The sequence below is a fragment of the Heterocephalus glaber genome, unplaced genomic scaffold, assembly GCF_053883595.1.
Source record: "Heterocephalus glaber isolate CG9 unplaced genomic scaffold, H.glaber_assembly_v1.0 deba00001461, whole genome shotgun sequence".
Lineage (NCBI taxonomy): Eukaryota > Metazoa > Chordata > Mammalia > Rodentia > Bathyergidae > Heterocephalus > Heterocephalus glaber.
This window is the reverse complement of record NW_028258308.1, coordinates 28983536-29003004: the sequence shown is the minus strand read 5'-3', so window position 1 is coordinate 29003004 and position 19469 is coordinate 28983536. Positions and strand designations below refer to the sequence as shown.

Below are 19469 nucleotides of genomic sequence, written 5' to 3'. Positions count from 1 at the left end.
AATTGAAATAAGATATGTAATGTAAACCTTGCATATAGATATTAGCCGATGTGTTCTTACAGCTGTGATAGATGTTTAGACAAGGTGTCCAACTGCTGATGTAATCTGAAGCAGAAAAAAAATAGGTAGTGTGAAGTGTTAAGTAAACAACTGTCTCTGAATTATTATTATCATAATTACATTTAAATTTAAAGTACTAGTAAATGTATGGGAAAGTTATAACTGTCCAAAAAAGTATATCTTTAAACTTCACCTAGACTCAATATTTGTTAACATCCAACAATATTTTATTTCTTTTAATACCTCTTTCTCTTCTGGTCAGAACAGGTTGGTCATTAGGAGTGTGGCAAGAGAGGGTGTATTCTTATCTTGGCTCCTCCCTTCTTTCTGTTCTTTGTGGCTTCCATGGGTTGAGCAGCTTTCCCTCACTGTCCCCTTTCACCATGTCGTTTGTACCTTGGAGCCAGCCAACCAAACCTTCTGAACCTTCTGACTGAACCTTCTGAAACCATGAACCAAATATTCCTTTCCTCCTTTAAGTTGCAGATGTCTGATATTTTGTCCCAGGGATAGAAAAATGACTAATATATCTCAATTTTTTAATAGTAATTCTTTTTTCCGTTTCAAGATCCAATCCAGGATTATCACATTTAATTGTGATGTCTCTAATCTGGAACATTTCCTCAGGCTTTCTTTGTGTTTCATAATATTCACTGTTGTTTTGCAAAATGTTCCTTCCCTTGGATATGATGCTTCCCTCTGGATTATTTTTAATATATCCCTTCATATTTTTATGTCAGTTTTCCAACAGGTTCTACTTTTTCTTCTTATATTCAACCAAATCCCAAAACTAGACACTTATTTTGATAGATGTACTGTTCATAACAGAAGCTTCTTTGAGCTTTTTAATTATCCTTATTTTTTTTTTACTTTTTTTGATGTACTATGGATCAATATCCAAAGAATTTCAATAATTTGGAATTATGGAGGAGTGAAGGTGGTATTTCTGTACCACATGGGTCCTCCTTCTTCATACAGGTTCAGTGTTCAGTTTTACACTGTTTCCTTTCCTAATAAAGAGCCCTGTGGTGCCCAGGAGACTTATGAGTACAGGATGTGATGAGCAAGGGAATTAATCCTACCAGAAAGCTGAATGACTCCAAGAGCAAGGGATTATGAAGTGCACTTACTGTCAGGTTAATGGGTTGGAAAGCATGGTAGAAGGCTATCCTAAATATAGGAAGCGATCTACACAAACACCTAGGAATATGATGTGCTAATTATCTAACAAAACATGTAGCAGCAACAATCTCAAGATTCTTACAATTTCAGCATTTTCTGTCCTTTCTTACAAAGATAGCTCTTAGCTTATAAACTGTGGACATGGTAATGTACAATTTAATAATATTAGCAATGTATGTCTATCTGAAAGACTGTTGTCCTAGTCATATGCATGTGTCTCAAAATTTTTTGATCAATTACATTATGTAATAGCTAAGCAGTATTAATCCATACACTTCTAATAAAGCAAACCAAAAATATTTTATTTGAACTTAAACAAGTCTTTCATGAGTTAATATTACTACTGAATTTTTTAAAGTACTCACCCAAGCAAAAACATTTTTTGTTTTAATCTGTTTCAGACACAAAACCTAAGACTTAAATTATCATCAGAAACTGCTTCACTTTAATTGCTAAGCACATACTGCCCTCTGGTGTTCTTTTAGCATGTCCATCTTTTACACTGTGAGTCTGGTATTTCCTGTTGCCTGCTGGACATTACAAGGCAAAGTGTCTTTTCATGGCAGGGCCTTTTGTTTCTGATGCAGACATTGCATTCTCTCATTCATAAATTTCCCCTTCCTGCTACTTTTACCAGCATTTAGTGCAATTCCTGACACATACAGTGCCTGATGTATCAGTGACTATTAGTTGAATGAATAACATTTGTCACTCATATTGGAAACTTGAAGACATTTTAAATTCTTTTTACACCTCACCAAACTGCCAAAGTTCTTTGCCCACTGCCATTTCCTCAGTCCAAATCTTTATGACTTCCTGTCTGTGCTTATTCTCAGTTACTGGTCTTTCCTCCCAACTGAAATTTCCTCTCTTCTTTCTCTGTGTGTATCTCACTTTTCTTGAACGCCTGGATTTTTGTATCAGAAATGTATAAATAAGGTGGTTAAGAGGATAAAACTTTATTTATTGATTTATTTTGGTGGTGCTGAGAATCAACTCCAGGACTTTGCTGATGCTAAGCAAACATTCTACCAGTGAACTTCAATCCCTTATGCTAATAAGGCTTTGCACTCAGTAGTTTGCGGCAGGAGATAAGGGCATGGCTAGCCAGCTGGGCAGGTGGGTGTGACCTGTCAATCACAGAAACCGAGGGTACATGTGCAGAAAAACAGTCCCAAGCCTTGCAACTGGCATCAATGAGAAATTGCTATCTTCAATTTTTCTGGTGGGAAATCAAGCAGATTTTTGACAAGATGCTCGAGATCTGACATCAGCCTGAGGAGGGCAGGATACAAAAGATGGTGCCATTAACCTCATCATCACTGTAAGCTCTTTCAGTGGCTCACTCTGCAGAACATACTTTTCCTACTTTTAATTCACCCACACTCTAGAGAAAATACTTCTTTTCTTACCTTTAATGCCTTTACTAAGTGTAAAACCTTGCCACCTTTTGCTCCTGTCCTGACCAATTCTTTGTTCAGGACAACAAGATCCTAGAAAGAATCTCTAGAAAGAGCCCACCGCACCCCAGAACCCTGCTAATATTTTAATATTTTTGGTAAAGCCAACCAGGAGGTAAGACCCTTTGGGCAGTTTTGTTTCTTTCTCTCTGAAGTCTATGGATTCAAACTGAGAGCTAGTTTACTTTTTTCTTTCCTACTCTCTCCTCTTTTTGTCTCTTCTCTCCAATTCAGGCTTTCTTTTGTCAGAAAACTCAAATCCATTAACTTTTTTTCTGATATTTGTTATTGGAAAGAGGCAGCGATCTAGAGGGTTGAAAAAGTTAATGGAATCTGGGGAACTCAGGAAGTTTTTTCATGGCTCCAGGAACAGTTTGGTAGTGTGTCCTAACATATGAGAGAAGGGAGGGAAGCACATGGCCTTTATGCTCTTCCCAGCCAGTAAGAAAGGTGCCTCAAGTTTCTCTTCCCCGCTTTTTTTCTTCTCTTTCCTGTTTTTAGTCACTCAATGTGGATATAGGTCAGTTAAGACATGCTAGAGAGTCTGTTAATAAACCAATCTGTGGAACAGATTGTTCAGGTTCCACGTATATGACTTAGGTTTAGTATGCTTTTTTGCCCACAGGTTTTTGTTCTTCCCAGATACTTTGTTCAGCTTCTTCACTGTTTAAAAATTTAGCTATCTGTAACTTGGTCTCCTGCTTGAGTAGCCACCTACCCCAGTCTCCCCTTTTTGTGCTTAAAGTCGTATCTGTGCTCTCCCAATACATACCTCCTTTTATCTCTGGGTATACTTAGTGAATCACTTTCCCAGAACCTTGTTTCTTAAAACTTTAAGGAGACATCCCAGTCCACCTTTCTGCCATATTTGGCAGATATTTGTTTATCCTGGGGGTTAGCCACATGATTCCACAATATGTGTCAGCCATTTTTATTAATCATACAGGTTGGTTACATGGTTCTGGTGTGTTTGTTTGCCACTTTCTTTTGCAACTGACTTCATAGACACCAAGAAATATCACCATTATAGATAAGAGCTAAAGCCTCTACTTTCAGGAACATAGGGAACTTTCGGGAACATTTCTCTTCCAAATCAAGTTAGATTCCCTTCTCTGTTTCTTCTAACAGAAATTCAGGTAATTTAGAAACACTTACCTGAGGGCCTGAGTAGAACAAAGGGGACAGCCAGTGAATGATGTAGGGACTCAGTGAGTCTGTATTCTTCTGTGGGGGACACTCTCTGAAGGACCCCAGAACTAGTCTTCTCTCTCTCTCTTTTTACCCCATGCAGGTAGCTAGGTGGAGCCATAGGGGCTCTACCCTTATCTTTAAGAATTTATCTTCTATTGCAATACTGTTTGGGGCCAGTAGAAACTAGGAAAATGTGAAAGATGCATACAATGGTGGTATAAATTACAATACTATTCTTCATTCTGCGCTCCTAGGGCAGAGAAGGTGAGCTGATCCCAGCACCCAGAAAGAAGCTCCACCACCACCATTCCATGCCCCTAGGGCAGAGAAGCTGAGCCAGTCCCAGCACCCGGAAGGAAGCTCCCCCGCCACCATTCCATGCTCCTAGGGCAGAGAAGGTGAGCAACGTGGGCTCCAGAAGCACCTCCCCCATCCGTGGAAATGAAAAGACACATAAACAAGCCTCAAAAACAGACTTCCAGATTGCCTACCGCAACCCCAAAGGGTAACAAGATGGAACAAGCTGATACTCAACCACCTGGACTCTCTGAACTGGTAACAAAAGAGGATCTGGGAAAAATGAAATCAGAAATAATTACTCAGATAACAGCAAAGATTGTGCTCATGGTGCAAGACATGATTAATAAATCTAGAGAGGACACAGATAAAAAAATAGAAGAGCTGAGGAACATGATGAAATCCCAACATAGGAAACAAATGCAATCCATAAAACAGATGCAAATAGATTTCCAGGAGATTAAAAACTCCATCAAAAGTCTATGCAGCAGAATGAACCAATGTGAGGATAGAATTTCACATATAAGAGTTAAGATTGCAATTAATGACCAGGAAAAGAAAAATTGCTCTAAAATCGTAAGTGACCATGAGAAATCAATCCAGCAGTTGCTAGACGATGCAAAGAAGAATAACATAAGACTGATTGGAGTCAATGAAGAAACAGGAGAGAGTGCAGATGACATAAAAAAATTGTTCACAGAAGTGATGGCAGAAAACTTCCCAAGCAGGGGAAAAGAACTTGACATACAGATAAGTGAGGCATGTAGAACTCCAGCTAGCCTTGATAAAAAAAAATCTACACATAGGCATATATTAGTTAGGATTCCAGAAACCCAACAGAAGAACAAAATTTTACAAGAAGTGAGAGAAAAGAAACAAATCACATACAAAGGAACACCCATCAGAATCACAGCAGACTTCTCAATGCAAACCCTCAAGGCAAGAAGAGCTTGGAGTGATGTATTTCAAGCCCTAAAGGAAAACAGCCTCCAACCCAGATTGATGTACCCTGCAAAACTATCTTTCAAAATTGATGGAGAAATAAGATACTTTCATGATAAAGAGCACCTTAGGAACTTCATGAATACCAAACCAGCACTCCAAAAAGTTTTAGACAATATCCTAGGAAAAGACAACCAGGATCACAACCACAGGAAGCCCAGCAGAATGAATCCATTGAGCATGACAAATTAAAAGCAAAGGGGGAGAATCCAACAAAAAGAAAAAGTCATGACAAGGCTTTTAAAACTTTTAACTTCATCTCCCTAATGAGTTTATAATCCAATCTTGTTATTGTACTGATTAGTATTTTTCTGATTCTAGAGTTGCACACCTTTCCTTGTGCTGTACTGCCTATTTATCATCTTATGTTTACTTTTTAATTGGGTTGTCTATTAATGAGCTGTAAGAGTTCTTTATATATTCTGGTCATAGGTTATATGCATTGTAAATATGGTCTGTTTAAGGACTACTTTTCATTTTAATGATGTTGTTTAAAGTTCTAAATTTTGATAGAATCTCATTTATCAATTTTTTTCTTTTATGGATCATGTTTTTTGTATCCTAGGAAGTTCTTGCCTACCCTAAATTCATAAACATTTTCCCTTATAATTTCTTTTTAAAGTTTTATACTTTTAGGCTTTCTTATTTAGGTTCATAGATCCCTTCAAGTTATTTTCATGTATGGAAAAAAAGGGTTGAGGTTAATATTTTATATATGGATACCAGGTGATCTAGTGTGGTTTGCTGCAAACACTATCTTTTTGTCTGCTCTTGAATCGAGTTTATATTCTATAAAATGCTAATGTTAAATAATCTTTCAAAACTCAGTGGACTGTATATGTGTGGTTCTATTTCTAGATTCTCTGTTTTATTCCAATGATCTATATGTCTTTCCTTACACCAACACTGCCTTGATTACTGTAGCTTTGGAAGAAGTCTTAAAATTAGGTACTAAACGTCTTCCAATGCTGTTTTTTTGTTTTTTTTTTTGTTTTTTAACTTTTCTAGGTCCTTTGTACTCCTATATAACTTTTAAATTTCAATATCCAATTCTTCATTTATAGCAAGTATACATAGACTTGAATTTTTATATATACCTTGTGTTTTCTAATCCTGCTAAATTCAAATACAAGTTCTAGAGGTTCCTAGAGATTTCTTAGTATTTTCTCTGTAGATGATCATTTCATCTACATATAAAGATTTTGCTTCTACCTTGCCAATCCTATCCTAATTGTGTCATTTTATTGCCAGACTATTGTGGTGGGGCCTAGGTTTCAAAGTTTAATGGACAGATAAGGAGTAAACATATCTGCCCTTGTTTCCTACCTTAAGGAGAAAGCATTGTATTTTCTCCATTCATATAAGGTGTTCTCACTGAAAGTATGGAGAGCATGTCTTTAATCTGTTGAGAAGGTTCTGTTCTACTTTTAGTCTCCTGATAGTTTTTACCATGAACAGCTATAGAATTTAGTCCAATACTTTTTCTCCAACTAGTGACAAGATCATATGGCTTTTTCCTTTCCTCTGTTAAAATGATGACTTTTGGGCATGGATCTTCCAATGCTGAACCAACACTGCCATCCCTATAACAAAACCACTTTCTACATACTGCCAGATCTGACTTCTAATAGTTTGTTTGTTAAACAAATTTCTATCTATGTTCATACTTTTTTTCTTCTATTATCTTTATCCAGTTTTAGGATTAGCACAATGTTGAGTTCCTAAAATGAGAGGAGACGTGTTCCTTGTTTTTTTCTGCTTTAAATATTTGATATAATTTATCAGTTAAAGTATATACGAGCCTGTTGTTGCCATATAGGTAGTTTTTCCAGCTAGGAATAGACTTTCTTTAATAGGTGCTATTCAAATTTTATATTTCCTCCAGAGTTAGTTTCATTAATTTATCTTCTAAGGTACTTCTTAGAAGTTGTCAAATTTATTTCCAAAAAGATTTTTGTAATATGCTTTCTATATCCTTTTAAATTCTGTAAAATCTGTGGTAATGTCTCCTAGGTCTTGATATTTTAATTTTAAAAATGTATAATTGATATTGTGTAATAGGAAGTAAAGGCCTAAAGGAGCAGGGGAAGTGGGATAGGTAGGGGAAAGGAAAGAAGGGAAAAGAATATGAGAAAAGGAAAAAAATGGAAACAAAATCTTTGCAAATAGGGAAGGGTGGAGGGGGTGAAGGGAGGGCAGGGGAAGGGGAAAAAAATAAGAACCAAGATACTCATGTAATGGTATAAGATCCCAATGAGGTACGTAAATGTATTTTATACCTAAAATGTACCAATAAACTTAATGGGGGAAAAATACTATTCTTCAGCTAAGCCTTTTCTGCAAAAGGCAAGGAAAGTGCTGTGAAATCCCTTATGTTCAGCTTTTATGGTTCTTTATCTCAGGAAAGGTCCAAGAACTATGGTACTTACCAGGGCCTCTAAGGAAGAAGAAATTGATATTTTTGATGATCGTTCCTCTGAGACCCATCTGTCTCTCAAGGAGAATATGGGTCTCTCCCACCTGTTTAATGGAAACAACCACATGGCGTGGCGTCCTTGACCTCTTCCTTGTAATCTTCAAGCCAGTAAATCAGTCCCATTCTCTTCAAGTATTTCAGGGACTCCAGCGGAGGTAGCACCTCACAGAGACCCAATATTCCCCAGCCCCCTCCTCATGTTGCTCAGACAGATTTAAGCCCCATAGGGCACACTCAGAGTGGAGCTTCTTACTCTTCCAACTCACAGCTCATACTGCCCCTAAGAGGTCCCAGGAGCAGAGAGGATTACTTGAGTTCAGGCTCCTTTTTCAGTAGCAGATTCCAAACAATGCAAAGAATAGTTAGACCTATTTTCAGGAGATTCTGATAGGTTTGCAGATGAGTTTCAAACTTTGACCCTTGCTTTGACCTATCATGGTGAGATATCCAATTTATCTTGGCCACTCACTGTATCCCAGGCCCCTGTGACCCAACTGTTGGACACAGACTCTTCTATGTCCAACAATTGGGATCTAGATGAAAATGAAAGAAGAGCTGAGGGGAAAAAGAAGACAGGCCACAATTATGGCTGTCACCATTGGAAGTGCTTTAAGCACACGTAAGTCATCCATGGAAAACCGAAGGTCACTTAGGGAAAGAGTTTCTGCTTTAAATGCCAGGAAACCAGACACTGGGCATGCAACTCTTCCAAGCCACCACACAAGCTCTGCTCTGTGTGTCAGGTGGCCGATGTGCCTGACTCATGGCACTGGAGGGTTGACTGTCCCTGCTCCCAGAGAGGGGCTAAGTCAGCAAAGCCCTCACATTCCCCTCTGACAAAGAGCACTGAAGTGGCTCAGGGCAATCTGCAACACCTCTGTCCACTGGCATCTCCATCTCCCATGAGGGACCCCAGGTAACCCTGGATGTCATGGTAAGCTATTCAATTCCTTATATAAAGTGGCTTACTCTGTTTTATTTTTTAATTTTTTTTTATAACTAAGGACTTTATTTCAGACAAAAATTAAAAATAAAATATTGAGAGATATTCCCGATGTGAGGAAGGAATCAAGGCAAGGAATTCCCTATGGCTAGGCTAATACACTGGAGGGGTTATGGTAATTCCCTTCTTCACCCCCATGATGGGAACTTTAGCAAGTGCAGGATCCGGTGGTGAAGCACTTTTGTCAAAGGAACTTGGCCTCAGGCTTAGTCTCAGAGAGGGGAATAGAACTGGGCAGTAGCTTGGCCAAAAGTAACCACGGGATCAAGTCCTAAGTACCAAGAACCTTCTCTAACCGTTCCTTCCTGAGACCCAGAACAGATGGGGGATGGTGGCTTGTGGAAAGAACTTTCAGACCCCAGGAGGGGGAGAAAGGCCCTCTTCTATTCACATTCATCACCTCTGTTCTCTGGAGGGCAATGAGTCTTGGAGTTTGTCAGGTGATAATACTGATATAACAAAGCAGGAAAGCCCCATGATTCTGGACCCCATGGCTGGCTGACTTACCCCTCAGGAAGCTCTCCTGGTTACCACATGATCTTTTGCATTTCTTGCCTTCCATTTCTCTTCGGTAGATGGTGGGTAGGTGGGGTTTGCTGGTTTGGGATTTCTCAGACAAGGACCCTCCCAGGTAGGGTGGCCTGGAACCCCCACCACTCCTGGGCCTGAGAAGGAGGTGTTACATGATGCCATTGGTGAGGTACTGGAAGCCATCATAGAGTTTACTGGTAACAGCCTGCATGTGGCTTCCCACCATCTGCTCCACCAGCAGCTGGAGCTGCTCCTCAGTCATGTTCATGCATAACCTGTCTTTGGGGTTGTGAATGGTACTGGAGCCATGGAAGCAAGGAAGCTGAGAACCTTGCTGCATGATTTCCACCATCTGCACCACCTTATCCATGTGTTTGTGAGTGGCAATCAGCCCTTCCAGGATCAACATCTTATAATAATTGAACACGTCACTGTCCGAGCCACCCATCACATCTATAAACTATGGTCAGTCAAAGCCCAGGTTTCAGGGTGCGCTGTACAGGATGAAATTAAAGTTGATGTGCATAATGTAGGCTTCTGTGTCCAAAAGGATGTTCCTGTTGTGCCTGTCCTTGACTTGCAACAGGTAACAGACCAAGCAGTAGCCAGCACAACTTTGCACACAATTGTGCTGTGCACTAAGAAATGCCTCAGTGGTAAAACCACCATGCTCCTGCAGGAAGTAATCAAGTAAGGACAGCTGCGACTATTTCTTCACCTGATGGATGGATACACATTGACCTCTGGTACAAACATGCCACTGTCAGTCAAACTCTCAAGAATCTTGTATGGTTTGATCCAAAGGAGTTCTCACTCTTGTTCCCAAATGGACTGCAGTTGCTTCAACACCTGGAAGTCCAGCAGCTCTCGTCTAAGGTTTTCATTATACTTGCCAGGGACTGACAGTGATTTAGGGGGAAGAGACGTAACTCCCAAACCTGCAAGGTATCAGCAATGTGAGTTCATGTTCTCTAAAATTGAAGAATGAATTCTGGGAGGTTAAGAGTAGGAAAAATTTATTGAGAGAAAGAAAGCTTCTGTCTAAGAGAGACAGAAAGGGGACCAGAAAGTGAGTTGCCCACCCACCCCATTTTTCAAAGATGTTTTATACAGCAAAACCATGTGGTGAGGTGGGTACAAAGTGGGACAAAACTATAAGACCCAATGGAAATTTACAAGGTGGGCATGAGGTGGGACAAAACCACGACCAACCAATAAGATGACAAGAACAGTCACCCAGGTAATATTGATTAAGTGGGGATCAAATGGTAAAGCAAGTCACATACAAGGAGTTTCCCATTTAGAATATCAATCACTGCTGTCTATCTCTAGGGGAAGAAATGCCTCTTCTTTTTATAATGCTAACCAGTGAATGTGCCTCAATTATTCTCCATGTTGGCTCCTTCCTGTGTTGGCTCCTGGAGGGCTGGCACCTTGAGTATATGGGCCTTGAGGGTTGGGGCCTTAAAAGAGGCCTGTCTAACTGCCTACAAGATATCTAGTAAACTTTCCTATATACAATAACAGGAGCTGCCAACTGGGGAGATGGCCATAGGGTGAGGCTTCTCTGATCCACTGCACTATTTCCTGCCAGGGTTCTTTGAGACCAACTACAGAAGTGTCTTTTGGGTCTCGCTTCAAGGCTTTGGGGGTATAGGCTGGCTGCTCTGAAAGGCGCCGTCAGATGTCCTCTGTGACAATGAACACAGGCTCCTTGCTCTCCTGGCTGGTGATGCTGTCCATGAGAACTGGGAGATGTTGTCACAGCTGTTGGTGTGCACTTCAGGGAGCTCCACCTGCAGCTTACCTATATCGTTCATCAACTAGGCTTCATCAACATTATCCTATTTGGGCACAGTGCTGAAACTGCCAGCCTGTGACTCATGGATAACACCATATTTGGGCAGGTTCTGTACGGACCATGTGCTTCTCATTCAGTTCCCAGGGATTTGAGCAGAGACAATGGTAGTGTTGAAGTTTTCACATTCAAGGACTTCCACACAGATCGGGTAGGGAGCCTTGTCTTTGGAGTTGAGGACAACAGCCTGTGGGGGGCAGGGCACACAGACCACATGGTGGTCAAAGCCAGTAGTGGGGATCTAGACTGGGGCAGGGAGCTTATGGTTGAGCAAGGAGAGTTCTAAGGTCAGCTGTTGTGTTTTCTGCCCTTTATTAGGGAGCATGTCCAGGCATTTGCCAATCTCCACTAGGGATTTGAATTCTCAGTACTTGAATTGTCAATACCCTCTCCTATCAGTGCTGAAGGAGAGCTCCTGGTCCTCATTCTTTACTTTAGGACTGCTGGCTTTCTGTTTTGGGTTGCTGCTGAGACTTATATTGATGGTGGTATCTGACTTAGAGTGCTAGTGAGTCCTGTTGGAAGGAGACAGCCCAGTATCTGGGGCTGGGCTGAAGGAAGGCTCTTTCAGTGAGCTGGCTTCAATTTATCTGATAGAATCAGCTTCTGTAACTTGATCCCATGGGAGTGTCACTGAATAGAAATGTTCATTTGTGAAGAGTAGGCCTCAAGCAACTGGACACACTGGAGGGAAAAGTTAGTGCCCTGGAGGCAACTGTGGACTATGTAGGACTTAAAGATGTCACCCATGTCCTCATCCATGTGGATGTACATGTTAAACAACGGGGGAAGATAGAAGTCCATGTCCTCACTGAGCAAGCTGAACAGCTAGTTGCCGATCTAGGCATGCACTCCAAACTCCTTGGAGTTACACAAGTATGAAATGGCCATAGAGATGTCAAATAGTTTTGGTCCAAATAGTCTCAGCAGCCAAGACTGGCTGGGTTGTTGTGCCACCACCTTCTGGCTCCTTTGGTTGTGCCTGAGGCCACAGTGGCCACCATCTCATCTTCCTCCTCTCTGACCTGGGCAGGTGGATCATCCAGGCAATGGGTCTCACTGTCCACACTATTCTCCTTGACCAGCTCTACCTGGGTGTCTCTGCTGGAGATGGCCACACCTCCATGCAAAAGCTTGACTTTCTCCAGCACCTCCTGGCAGGCCTCCTGGGCCACCTCAGAGTCAATCCCTGATAGTTCCCCAACCCCCTCTGTGATGACATTTAGCTAGGATCCCCCATTATTCCCTCATGGGCTAGGAGTAGGCTTAGAAGTTGGCTTCCGGTGGCAGGCTCCAGCCAGGTCTCCATGGCTAGAGCCAGACTTTGAGTTTCTAAATTTCCCTCTAGACTCAAAGCTCTTGGGGCATAAGGGCCAGCAAATATTATGCCAAGCTTTGATTAAAAGCAAACAGCTCTGAAACAATCATCTTCAACACTACTGAGGCTGTGCCATTTTTCTGGATGCCTGACTTCACAACTTCATATCCTTTCTCTAGTGCTGGGGCAGCTGAAGTACCGTGAAAAGAACCCTGGAGTTGGGGGCAAATAGGTTGGGGTTCAAAATCCTTGCTTTGTCTTTATGAGATGTGCCAACTTATGCAAGCCATCTATTTTCTGAGTTTCGGTTTCTTCAACTCCAGGGGACTCCCATGGAGAGTGCAGGTGGTCAGGGTTAGATTGCTTACACTGCCACCTTAGCAGCAACAGCTGCTCCTGGGTTCCATTGGCTGCCTGTGCTTCCCTGAGAGGCTGCCCTGACTGCACCAGGCCCCAGCCCGTGGTGCTCCCATACTCATTTTTAACTTCCTTCTCTGGAAAACCCTTCTCTAGGTCTACAGCTATAGTTAGGGTCACTGAGAGCCCTAGTCAGAGATTTTTTCACACCTGTTCTGACATGTCAATTCAAAGGTCAAATGTTCAATCATGAGTTTTTAATTGTCCTATGTATTCTACACCCATATAAGGAAGTTTTACTAGCAAAACTGGGGCAATTCTCAGATTGTGGCAAAGGCCAAAGTAGGTTTTACACTGTGTGACTATGTCAAGCTTCCCAGACCTAAATAGTGAACAGGTGGATCCTGCTTATGGGATAATGGAATACCTGGCAGGGCAAATTCAGCAGTGCTGGTATTTATAAAACTGAAAGAGCCCAGCCAGTTACCCAAGCGAAAACAATATCCAATCAAAGAAAATCTCCATAAAGGCCCCCAGCCTCTCATAGACAGGTTTCTCAAATATGGCTTTCTGTGGCCTTGCTAGTCCCCTGGCAATACTCCCATTCTCACCATAGTAAAGCCCTCAGGAGAATATAGGATGGTACAAGACTCTACCACTATAATCCCAATCCACCCTCTTGTTGCAGATCCACATACAATCCCCTCTTAAATTCCAAGAGACACAAACTAGTCTTAGACTCCAAAGACACTTTCTTTTCTATTCCCTTCCACTCAGATTCCCAGTCCCTGAATGGGAAAATTCCATTCCAAAAGAAAACAATATGCTTGGACAGTTGTCCCATAGGGCTTTAGAGATAGCCCTTACCTTTTTGTTCAGGCACTGGAAAAGGATTCTAGGAAAGTAGAGCTTAAATAGGAAACCATCCTACAGTGCATAGATGATACTCTAATCTGCAGCCCAATCTGGAAGCTATCCAACCATAATACTGTCCACACCCTTAATTTTCTAGCTAAGAAGAGATGTAAAGTCTCAAAGGAAAAGGCTCATATATCTCTTCAGAGTCCAGTACTTGGGATACATTCTTTTTTTTTTTTAAATTCTTTTATTGGTACATTGTAGGTATACAACACAATTACATTTCTCATTGGGAATTGTACCTTTACATAATGCATCTTGGTCCTTATTTTTTCCCCATTCCTAGCCCTCCCTTTATGTCCTCCACCCTTCCCTATTTACAAAGACTTTATTTCCATTTTTTCCATTTCTCAGCATTTTTCCTTTCCCTTCTTTCCTTTCCCCTGCCCCTCCCGCTACCCCTACCCCTTTGGACCTTTTCTTCCTATTTTGCATTATCGATTATTCATTCTAATCATTGGTACATTTTAGGTATACAATATAATGACATTCATCATTGGAAATTTGCACCTTTACATAGTCTCTCTTGGTTCTTATTTTTCACCCTTGCCCAGCCCTCCCTTCAACCCCTCCAGTCCTCCCTATTTACAAAGATTTTGTTCCTATTTTTCCATTTTCTCATATTAATCCCATTCCCTTCTACCCTTTCCCCTAGCCCTCCCACTTCCTTCCCCTTTACCCCTTTTCTTCCTATTTCACATTACCTATTATACATTTAGTCCTCAATTACACTTTCAGTTTCTCACACCAGAGAAACTATTTGGTATTTATACATGTGTGTCCTATTTATTTCATTTAAGAGTATCGCCTCAATGTGCATCCACTTAGCTATAAATGTCTCTAATTTCTCATTTTTTATAGCTGAGTAGTACTGTACGTTTCAGTTATAACCATCAACGTTAATGGTCTCAATTCACCAATCAAAAGAAATAGACTGGCAGAATGGGTCAAGAAGCAAAATCCAACAATATGCTGCATACAAGAAACACACTTAATTCAAAAGGAAACTCATAGACTGAAAGTGAAAGGGTGGAAAACAATACTCCATGTGACAGGAACCCGAAAAAAAAGCAGGAGGAGCTATCCTCTTTGCAGATCAAGTGGATTTCAAACCAACACTGATTAAGAGAGACGAGGAAGGACACAACATCCTTGTGAAGGGAAAAATCCAAAAAGAAGAGATGACAATCATAAATATCTATGCACCAAACACTAGTGCACCCAACTATATAAAACAAATACTAATGGACATGAAAAGTCCTGTATGCACTAGTACAATTGTAGTGGGGGACCTCAACACCCCACTGTCACAAATAGATAGATCAACTACACAAAAAATAAGTAAGGCAATACTAGAACTCAATTGAACTCTTGAACAAATGAACTTAACAGATGTTTACAGAGTCTTCCACCCCACAAAAGCAGAATACACATTCTCCTCAGCTGCACATGGGTCATTCTCCAAAATAGACCACATACTCACACATAGAACATGTTTAAGTAAGTGCAAAGGAATTGAAGTGTTCCCCTGTATATTATCAGACCATAGTGCGATGAAATTGGAGATTCATAGCAAAAGAAACTCAAAAAATTTCATAAACATGTGGAAATTGAACAACACACTTCTGAATAACCAATGGGTCACAGAGGAAATTAAAGAAGAAATCAGACAGTTCCTACAATTAAATGACAATGACAATACAACATATCGGAATCTATGGGACACAATGAAAGCAGTCTTACGAGGGAAATTCATAACAGTGAATATGCATATTAGGAAAACAGAACGAGCCCAATTAAACAACCTGATGCTGAACCTCAAGCTTCTAGAAAAAGAAGAACAGGACAACCCCAGAGCTCATACAAGGGAGGAAATTATAAAGGTCAGAGGAGAAATCAATGCAATGGAGACTAAGAGAATGATACAAAAAATCAATGAAGCCAAGAGTTAGTTCTTCAAAAGAATCAACAAAATTGACAAACCCTTAGCCAACCTTGTCAGAAAAGGGAAAGAAAAGGCCCAAATCCATGGAATTAGGAATGAAAAGGGTGAAATTACAATAGACCCAGCAGAAATCCAGAGGATCATCAATACCTACTTCCAGAACCTATATGCCAATAAGATGGACAACACAGAAGAAATGGACAGATTCCTAGATATATATGAATTACCAAAGTCGAACAAAGAAGACCTAAAAATTCTGAACAGCCCAATATCAACCAATGAAATTAAAAATGTAATTAAAAACTTATCAACTAAGAAAATCCCAGGCCCTGATGGCTCCACTGCTGAATTCTACAAGACATTTAGAGAGGAACTGCTGCCACTACTGTTTGAACTCTTCAGTGAAATTGAAAGGGAAGCAATACTCCCAAATTCATTCCTGGAAGCAAGCATCACCTTGATCCCCAAAGCAGAGAAAGACTTGGGATACATTCTTACACTTGGGTAACAATAGTTATTTAGGGCCAAGATCCAGGCTATCTGTGATCTTGGGCCTCCTGCACCACACAACAACTTTGTTCCTTCCTGAGAATGGCTGTCTTCTGCTGCATCTGGTTACTTAATTTTGTACTAATTGCAAAGCCTTTATATGAGGTTATCAAAGACCCTGAATCTGTACCTCAACAATTGACAAGTGACTGACAATACCTTTTGAGAAATAAATCATGCCCTTACTCAACCTCTAGCATTAGGAACACCTGACCTAAGATAATGCTTTTTCCTCTACATATCAGAAAAGATTGGAGTTGTTTGTGTTTTTTTTTGTTTTGCTTTTTTTGGTACCAGGGATTGAACTCGGATCCTTGCTCTTGGGAGGCAGGCACCAGAACCACTGAGCTAAATCCCTGGCCCAAGATTGGAGGTTTTTTTGAGTGTCCTGACCCAAAGGCTGGGACAAGAACTCTGCCCAGTGGTATACTGTTCAAAAAAATTTAGATGGGATTTCTGGTAGAGCGCTCAGACTCCTCTGAGCCCGCCTGGAGCTTGCCAGCTTAATAAAGGATGTTTTTCTCCAACTCTTTGAGAGTGACCATCAGATTTTCGAGTCTTCAAATTACAAGAGCTGCGACCCAGAGCCACCACACTGAGCTGTAAAGCTCAGCTGTATCTCAGAGCTGCAACACTGAGCTGTAAAGCTCAGCAGTGCCTCTGAGCTGCGGCACTTAGCTGATACTGAGCTGTAACACTTGGCTATAGCACTAAACTGCTGTGCGTTGCCATGACAGTATGAGCCTATTTATCTGCAGAAAGGATCCATAGATTTCCTTAGATGCTCAACAAAGATTATTGACCTCAGAAGGTCAAAAGCCATCTTAAAAAGCAGATGATGTTCCCAACAAAGAAGAGACAAGAACAAAGCAATACTTGATTGCACTGTGATAATAACAATAATAATCATAGCAATAATAATGGTTGACCTATATGGAGTGCTTTCTATGTGCTAGGCCTCACGTAAGAGAACCATCATGAGCAATCTGATGTCAGTAATAATAACACCAAGAAAGAAGACAACTCAGAGAATGAGAAGAATTATTTATAGTTCGTGTAGCTGATAAGGAACTTGTGTACAGAATATACAAGAAGTTTTATGACTCAACAATAAAAAGAAAAATGACCCAATTCTTTAAATGGCAAAGGATCTGAATTGACATTTCTCCACAGAAGATATACAAATAGATAATAAGCAAATGAAAAAAGGTTCAACATCATTCATCATTAAGAAAATGCAAATTAAAGAGAAATTTAGATACCATGTTATATTCACTAGGATAGCGCTCTCCCCCTCCCTCTCCAGTAACAAGTGTGGAAAGTTGTGGAGAAATTTAAACCTTCGTACATCGCTGCTGGGAATGCAAAGTAACATAGCTATTTGTAAAATAATCTAGCATTTCCTCAAAAATGTTAAACATACAGGTTAACAATATCCAGATATTGTACTCCTAGATTCCAAGAGACTTGAAAACAAATTCAACAAAAACTTGCACGTGAATATTCACAGCAGCATTATTTATGACAGAAAGTGGAAACAGCCCACAGTTCAAAATAAATAGAAAAATAAGATATACTAAATGTACACAATGGAATATCATACAGCAATAAAATATTAACTACTGATATATGTTATAACATGGATAAATCGTGAAGGGTACAGTGGCACCCACCTGTGATTCTAGCTACACAGGAGGCTGAGGCAGAGGGACTGCAAGCCCAAGACCAGCCTGGACAACTTAGCCAGACTCTGTCTAAAATACTAAAAATAAAAAGGGCTGGGGATGTAGCTTAGTAGTAGAGTGCCCGTGGGTTTAATTCCTAGTGCAGCCAAAAAAAGAAAGGAAAAAAAAAAAAGACAGGAAACATTGACGAAATCTTGAAACATTTTGCTAAATGAAAAATGTCAGTTATAAAAGACCACACGTTGTGACTTTATTTATATGAAATGTCCAGAACATGATTTTATTTATATGAAATGCAGATCTAGAGATATAGAAAGTACATTAGTATTTGCTTAGGGCTGAGTAGCTGGGGAATATGTGTTAGGGGAAATGAGAAATGACTGTTAATGTGTTTATTTTGGGGGTGATAAAATGTTTGAAATTAGGTGGTAATGATTGTAGATCTCTGAAAATATGGTAAATATTTTCAATGAACTAAATATAAATTTAATATTCAATATTTTAAAATAATTTCAATAAATTGTATACGTTAAACATGAAAAAAAATTTTGGTGGAATGGCTGCTGGGTGACCACCTTGCATCAGGGCAGTAGCATCTACAGCTATGCTAGAAGAAGCTACAAAACTAATTTTGAGACCAAAACTAGATGTCTTGACCCCCCACAAGGTCAGATCTAGTTTTATTACTGCCACTTATTAAGGGACACATCATATACCTAAGTGTATTATGACCTCTCCTTAAGTATTAAGATGAGTTTCTGAGTCTCTTTAATGTATATCAGAATTTTATTTTCAAGTGAGTTTCACTCTACTAGAGGGTAACTTCTGTAAGATCAGTGCCATGGCTAGTTCTTCTGTATATGCTTCAGAACTCCTATTCTGAAATCTTATTCATTTTAGATGGGAAATATTTTTTGCCTGAACTTCCCTGACATGTGGTGCTAACTCTTCATTTATGCATTTTGTTTATGAGCAAGGAAAACTTGTATGTATCACATTTAGGCATTCTCCAGATCTCAGTTCTGTCCCATTGCCAAACCTTTAATGAGAATCTTGGCTCTTTAAACAGAAAGAGATGATTTTGAATTAAATTCCTTGTCAATTTTTTCAAAATGCAGACTGTGCTTGGAATTTTTAATTATCTATATCATGATTGCCTTCCTGAAAACACATTGGATCCGAAGTGAAAATCTTAGTCTAGCATGTCTCTAGCTTGGAATCCAGTAGCAAAAAGACCTCATTCTACAAGAGCCTCAGGGCAGCCAGCCTGGAACCTAGTGCCAGTGTCCTGCTAGTGCAAGGCCCCAGAGCTTTTTTCTGTGGCTATATTGGTCTCCACACAGCACATTCTTTATTGTAACTTGTGCTTGTGAGACGATGGCTATTGAATTGGAATCACCATGTATGACATTGCTTATTTATTTCCCAGATCACTGCAAAAGTGTGCTCCATAGGAATGGTCACTGACACTTGGAAATAGTGGACAGATGCAAGGGAGAGGGTGAGGAGAAGAGTAAGGGGTGTGGTATTCCTTTTTTACTCAGAATACCCAGGAATCATGGCTCCAAAACTTTCAGTTTAGAACCTGTCAAGTTACATTCATTTTCTTCTGAATAATAAATTTATCATTATAAAAA

The 19469-nt window shown here is 40.1% G+C and overlaps 1 pseudogene; it reads right to left on the bottom strand.

Moving 5' to 3' along the window:
• Nucleotides 1-9350: 9350 nt before the first annotated feature.
• LOC101700535 (phosphatidylinositol 4-kinase beta-like) lies at nt 9351-12393 on the bottom strand (annotated as a pseudogene).
• Between the last annotated feature and the right edge of the window lie 7076 nt (nt 12394-19469).